Source organism: Rattus norvegicus, chromosome 20 (assembly GCF_021556685.1).
Source record: "Rattus norvegicus strain SHRSP/BbbUtx chromosome 20, alternate assembly SHRSP_T2T, whole genome shotgun sequence".
NCBI lineage: Eukaryota > Metazoa > Chordata > Mammalia > Rodentia > Muridae > Rattus > Rattus norvegicus.
Genome location: NC_141553.1, coordinates 767,427 through 774,766, shown reverse-complemented (window position 1 = coordinate 774,766; position 7,340 = coordinate 767,427).

The following is a 7,340-nucleotide window of genomic DNA, read 5'->3' as shown; positions in this document are numbered from 1 at the left end:
GAAATACTTATTTGGAGTCCATCTGACCCATGAGAGGTGGATTCAAAAAAAAATTCTCTTACCTTTTTTATAAAAAGAGATCAGTTTTAGACATGTTAGCATTACCACTGTTTGTAATATGTACAGAAATCCACACTGTAGAGAAGAGTAGTTACATTTAGGTGTCATGGTAGAATCTTGGGAAATGATTTTGTGGTAAAAGCATGAACTTTCTTTAAGTGGAGCTTAGGATGGACAGAAAACTCCCATGAAGCAAAGAAGGGCAAAAGCTCATTTGTGATCTTGATTTTTGGTATGACTACAAACTGTTAAAGAGGGACTAGTCCCCTCTATCCAGAGGACTGGATGTCTATAGACTAGAAAGACACTTTTAGCACAGGAGAAGCACTTCTAAATCTCTACTTAGAAGACAACCAAATATATACATTAAATCTTGAGCTTGCAACAATGATAATAGTAGTAGTAGTACTTTACCAGAGCTAGGTTAATAGCTTATCAGAACTTCATTGATTAACGTTAAATTTCTGAACTTTTGAAGTCTTAATATAAGTTTCATAGTGAGAAAAACTATGAACCATTTTTCATTCTTTTAAATACCTTAAATCAGTTTCTTATTACGCCTTAAGCTTTCATGTCCTCTGACCTTTATAATTTGCATTTATATATGCTAAAACATCCTCTTAGACCCTAAAAGATTTTCTTAGGTTTCCACAACATAAGCCTTTGTATCCTCAGACCTAAAATAAACTTTTTTTATTCTTTTTAATTTTATTTAATTTTTTGTGCATGCCAATAAAATAAACTTTATACATTTTTTAATGCAGTTATTCACCACAAGATACATGGTTTGATTACTGAGAGCAATCATTGTAAAATGAGTTCCTTTAAATAAAGGAATAGGGGGGCTGGGGATTTAGCTCAGTGGTTAGAGCGCTTACCTAGGAAACGCAAGGCCCTGAGTTCGGTCCCCAGCTCCGAAAAAAAAAGGACCAAAAAATATATGCATGTATAAATAAAGGAATAGTACAGTATTACATTGAAATCTGTTTTGTGAATTTATCTCTTTGCTAAGTCTGGTAACAAGGGTATACTGTATATAGACCCAGTGGTAGCTCTAGGAGAATATGGCCTGTGGCCTGATTTTATACATGAAGAGAACTGAGAATGCATCTGAAGCCTTGTTTGCTCCTGTTAAACAGACAAATACATCTCTAGCCTAGTCATCAACACTATCAAAGATCTAAGAATGATGGATTTCGCCTGAATAAACAGAAAATATAGACCAAGCAGCTCCTAAATCTATTAAAAATGGCAGAGGGCAGGCAGCCAGAAGACAGCCAGAGTCCCACCCACCACCTAGGCTGGGAGCCATTTTGATGAATAGGTATGTGGTAGAGAGATGGAAGAGAAAAAGAAGCAGAGCATACATATAATGGGCACACAAAGACACACTGGAGCTTCTACAGAAAGATGGAATTTTTGGGTTTTTATTTTTTGTTTTGTTTTTATTTTTTATTTTCTTTTGGGGGGACTGGTTAGAAGGGTGGAGGGAAGATATGGAAGAACTGGGGAATAGGTAGGATTAAGGAACATGATGCAAAATTCACAAACAATCAATAAAATATGTTAATTTTTAAAAATGGCAGAGACTTGACCAAGTACCTGAACAGTCACCCTAGGTTCTTCCATTGTCATTTGGGCAGATGTCCCAGAGCAGTTATCAGTCTATGGTTGCCAGGCCTAGAAATCTGATAGACTTTACTATAGGGTAGGAACTTGGCGCAACTGATCTACCTTTCTAGGCAAAGTGGGGCAATTAACTCTCCTGTGTCCTGCTTGTCCACAGTTTGAAAAGCATTCAGGCAGCAATCAAAGTGAAGGGCAGTTTTTCACCCAGTGGTCTTGACACATTTAAAGCAAGCTCCACGTGGACATTTTTCTGTGTCCATCTTCTTTGGAGGAGGTTAGGGTGCTGCCAGGAGATGGCATGTCTCTCTATCATGAAAAGCTTTTTTTCTTGACCATTATAAATGTCATTTTCTGCAGATATCTGAAGAGTTTGAAGACCATCTATGCATTAAGTATACCTTATTTATTTACTTGCTTTAGGCTTAAATTTGAAAACTGAATAAGGCTTACTCCTGTAATTAATTATATTAGCATGACTACAAGTATAGTTATGAACACATTAAAGAATTTGTTCATTTATAAGATGACTGACAATATTAACTTGCATTTCTTAATTATCCTTAACAGTTTACAATAATTTTGTGTCTAGGACTTACTTAATAAGACTAGGACTTTTGTATTCCATATCTATCATGTTTAGACTTAAAAATATCAATTTTGAATTGAAGCTCTTCTAGTATCAAAATAAAACTTTTAATCGTAGACACAGTCCATAGAGAGAGTGGCAACTTTGCTGGTCCTTTTATAGTGCACCATTCAAGGCCATTGCATTTTTTTTGTATGGCTTAGTTTATCCAAATAGCTAAAGCTTAAAAGACAAAGGAAGGTAGACAATTATTACTATGCACATGAGTAGACCTTAGAAATTTATAAATCTCTATTATCAATCATATGTTGCTACTTTTCTAAATTTTCTAACAGCTTGGTGTTAACCAGTTACCAACGACATAAGCCATTAGGCATACATCTTAAATTGACTTTTATTAATTTGAATAGCCTTTATAACTTTGACATTTTATCATCATATACAGTATATTCAAAAAAGAATTGAATGGCATATATAGTATGTTATAGCAAATATAATCTTAATTTTCTAGCATTATAGATAAATTTGTAGCAATACAAAATATTTGAGCCTTGTTGCTTCCTTAGTATAAAAGGAGATACAATGAGAAATTGAGAGTGCATTAGGACTAAGAAGATTTATAATTGTTGCTTTAAGCCATGTGGTCATCTTAAGATGATGAGGTCACGTAGCATGTACTCTTTAACCTTAGTAAAGATGGTTGCCAACCATGTGGCTGCTTACATCCTGATGAGATCACCAGCAAAGATGGGAGAGAGCCACATGGTTGCTATTTAAAAACTATTTTCCTACCTATACATATATTAAGATATATAAAAGGCTTATGATTAAAATTATGTATTGATATATATGATTATCTACAGTAACTTATAAATCCTGAGATAAGAGTTGACAGTATACCCTTAAGATACTTTTATTGAGAGTAGAGTGCAAAAAAAATCATAAAGATAAAAGATTTTTAAGACTGGGAAGTAGAACCTCTGACGTAAGAGCCTTTTGGAAGTGTAGACCAAAGCAAGTTTGAACTTAAGACATTTGAGGATCATTTGTTTGTGGTAATAGAAGTTGTTAATGATTTGTGAGAATTTCAAAATCAAGTTTGCCAATTTTTGGCCATTGGTTGTACTAAGACCAAGCTGTTGTAATAAAATCTGAGTCAATAAAGGAACGGAGAGAGAGAGAGTTGCAAAGCTGAACATTGTTCCTATAAAGTTCCAAGAGTCAGTATCAGTGTTTGACTGCCAGGCCTAGAAATCTGATAGACTTTACTGTAGGGTAGGAACTTGAGGCAACCGATCTACCTTTCTAGGCAAAATGGAGCAAAGTGGGTGTGAGCTGAAACTGCAGGGCTATGGCCTAGAGACAGAGATACCCAGGAGAGAGCAGGAGGGGAGGGAAATGTCCACGTGGGCCAAAAAGATTCAGAATAAACCTTTCTTAAAAGTTTAAAGCCACATTTTGTTACAGATTATATAGATTTTAAAACATATCCAATGAGCAATTTACAAATCTTGAGATGAGAGTTTACAACAAAAAAAAAATTTTTTTTGGATGTAAGGCCAGAGCCACATGAGAACAAGGTGAGTTAGAGGGAAGTAGTAGCTCCAGAATTTGTAATCAAATTCACAAACAAATGACCTGCACACCTTAAGAGGGTTATTACTGCAGGCTCTGCAGGGGAGAACATGTTTGTGCTGAGCACACCACAGCTGGCCTTCTCCTTTGTTTTTCCCCTGCTCCCACCTTAACACAATGTGGGGGCAGAGAGAATAGACAGAAACAAAGAGCGCTCAGAGTGAAGAAAAAAGAAAAAGGGAATGATAAAAATGGAGAAAAAAAAGAAATAGGGAATGAGGAATTTTTATGTTCCCCTGATCACTTGCTTAACAGCGGCATTAGGATTAATTATCTAAGGAATATGGAGGCCAAATTTGAGGAAGATAAGTTTAGAGGCACTAGGTGCAGTAGTCAGAGATTCTCCAAGGAAAAAATCCCAGAGAGGAACAAGGAGGTGGATGAAGTAGTTCTAGTAGGTGAGCTAGAAAGGGAGGTCCAAAGCCTGAAGTCCAAGGCATCCCAATGATTTAGGGAAGACCAGGTTAAAAAAGAAAAAATAGAAGGCACAAGTTGGACAGTGGATTGTCATTTCACAGTCCGAGGGCCAGGGCTAAAATCCCAAGGAGACATGGATGCCTGGTGCCAGGACTTTCCAACAAAGCCAGGAGGTGAAAACATGAAGCCTCACCCAAGAGTCTGAGGTGGGAAACTCCACCAAAGACAGGGAAGCATTTAGCCTGACTGAGACGGATCAATCACCAATTGATGGATGGAGTGTCGTTGTAGGCAGACTGGAGATAAGAGATAGGGTCCAAGTGTATGTAGCTCAGACCCACAAGAGAGGCACACCCAGGCATCAAGATATCCTACCAAGTCTTCAACACCGATTTTAGGATTAGGCAGCCCCTGGGCCTTAGCTGATCCAAGCCAACTATACTGCATACATCATGCCATGCAACAGATCGGGGGGGGGGGGGCAGAAGGCCACCTTGGAGTTGGGACATGGGAAAAAAGAGATAGAGACAGACACACACACACACAGACAGGGAGACAGACACACAGAGAAAGACACACAGGGAGATAGACACACAGGGAAACTGAGAAAGAGTCATGATGTTAAGAGGGACCTTTAAAGGGTATGCATGTCACATAGGAAAATAATACAACTCATAGCCACAGTGGAAATGTACCACACCTGGCAGTGACAGGTGATGGTGTAAGTTTCCACAGGTGAGGTAGAGAGGGAACTTCTGGTGCTGAAATGCTAAAACTCAGGCTGGTGGAGTAACTGATTTACAACACAAAAGGTCTATTTGATTCTGCTCACATCACAGACTTGCCTGAAGTATTTCAGAGATTGGATGTAAAAATCACTTAGAATTTTTAATCATATAAATACAATTCATATTTCTACATGAATGCTTCCTAGTGTTATACCACTAGAAACCAAAGTCTTAGACTTGACTCAAATGTAGATTGAACGAATTTATTCTTACTGCTAGCAAAAGAACAGCAGCCTTAGAGTCAAACATGCTGATCTGTAAAGAGCTAAAAGAAGAGTTTAAAAAAATGAGCATCAAAAGTTTACATTACAATTATCTATGGAATTCATAGGTGGACAAGAAAATTGTTTTATATCCCTCTGTTCTTTCTCTTTTCCACTATATAGTAATAAAAAGACCATTTCAATCTTACAACAATAAGCAAAGATTACAAATGCAGAAAGCAGGAAGAGCATTATCTAATTTTTATGTCATAAGCAGAACTCTAAAAAATCTCTTAGGCATTCCAGAGCAAAGGTCAATGGCCCTTAAACGATGCCTGATTCCTTTTTAAGTTTCCTTAGAGAACCCATGGAAGTTATGTGTAAAGTATTACACAGGGATGAACACTGTGGGGGAAGTGTCACTAATTGACTGAAATAGAGCAGGCAGTAACACAGTGACATCAGGTTAGGGCCAGCTATAACATCCCCACACTAGAAATAATTTAGTGTATCTAAACACAAAGTTAAGTGCATTAAATATGTAACATCAACCAGGCAAATTAAAATAGTTTAACAGTGGGAACAATAAAAAGTCTTTATCATCATTGAAATTAATTTAAACTATTAGTAAATTTATTAAACATATTGGCAAATTTTGCAAGAAGACAGTGACCATCAAATAGAAAGAAAAGTATAGATACATATTTAATAAATTAAAAATATTCATATTGTTAGGTCTCAAACCCAGGACAAAGAGCTGAAGTGACTATTTAACATGTTGAAGTAGATACTGGCTACCAGTTCATCCTATATCCTTCAGGACCCGGGTACAGTGTCCTCCTAACCATATTGCTTAGCTGATCTTTTCTTCTACTCTCCTTGAGGCACCTGATACCCTTCTTGCCTCTCTTCCTTCTCCTCCCCTTCTCCTCACATGGCTCAGGGTCACATCCACTCTGTACTCTCACAGATGTGCTTGACTCTGGCTATGCTCTCCCACATGTCCATAAGAAACTTTCTCCTTCACCAAACCTAGAAGCAGTGATGACCTTTCCTTTTTATTTCTTTTTTTTTCGTATCAGAACAAACTGTTGTCATGTTTACTAGAGATAAATTGACAATTTCCAATAAAAGTTTTGCAACTTGAGTATATGTATTTATTATCATCTTACCAACTTACTGAACACATGTGTGAATACTTAAGAATAAAGAAAAGTAGAAAAATAAAATACAGGATTGGAAAGTGAAAAAAATTGAAAAAAGAGAAAGAACTTCATGATAGATTGGTAAGTGTAACTAAATAATACACAAATAAGTAAAAGACAATCTTGCAAAAAATAACCACTTGGTTATGTACTGAACCCAAATCAATGCCTCAGTGAGTTGAGCTTTATAAGTTTTTGGATTACCTAAACCTTACAGTTCCTACTTGCCTATAGGACCACATGCTTTTGAAGAATTTCCCACTTTCTCTATTACCTTTCTCACAGTTGTGATCAAATGCCCTGTAAGAAGAAACTTTTGGAATCAAGAGTTTATGATGGCTTAAAGTTTAAGAAGGTACTACCATTACTTGAGGAGACATAATAGCAGGAGCTTGAGGCTGCTGTTCATTTTGTATCAATAGGGAAGAAGCAGAGAGCAGAGAAGTGCAGCCTAGGTTAGAAAACCTCAATTCCTGGTCCAAATGTACAACATAACCCCAAGAAACACAACTTTCCTAATAGTCCAACAACCTTCTGAACAATGCCACCCACTAGGCACCAAACATTCAGACACATGAGACTGTGAGAGATATTTCACATGAAAAGCCTATTAATTGTTAATATGGATATTTGAAATAAATCCCCTTTACAGTGATTTTAGAAAAGACATGGTGTTTGGAGGAAGCTTGAAGCTCATGTAGTGCTGACACGGTTTAATGCTAAGAATTTTTGTAATTGAGAATTCACATACACAAACATGTACTAAATATTTGCCTATTTATGTGAAACTTATGTAAACGTTCATAAGTTTATGAAT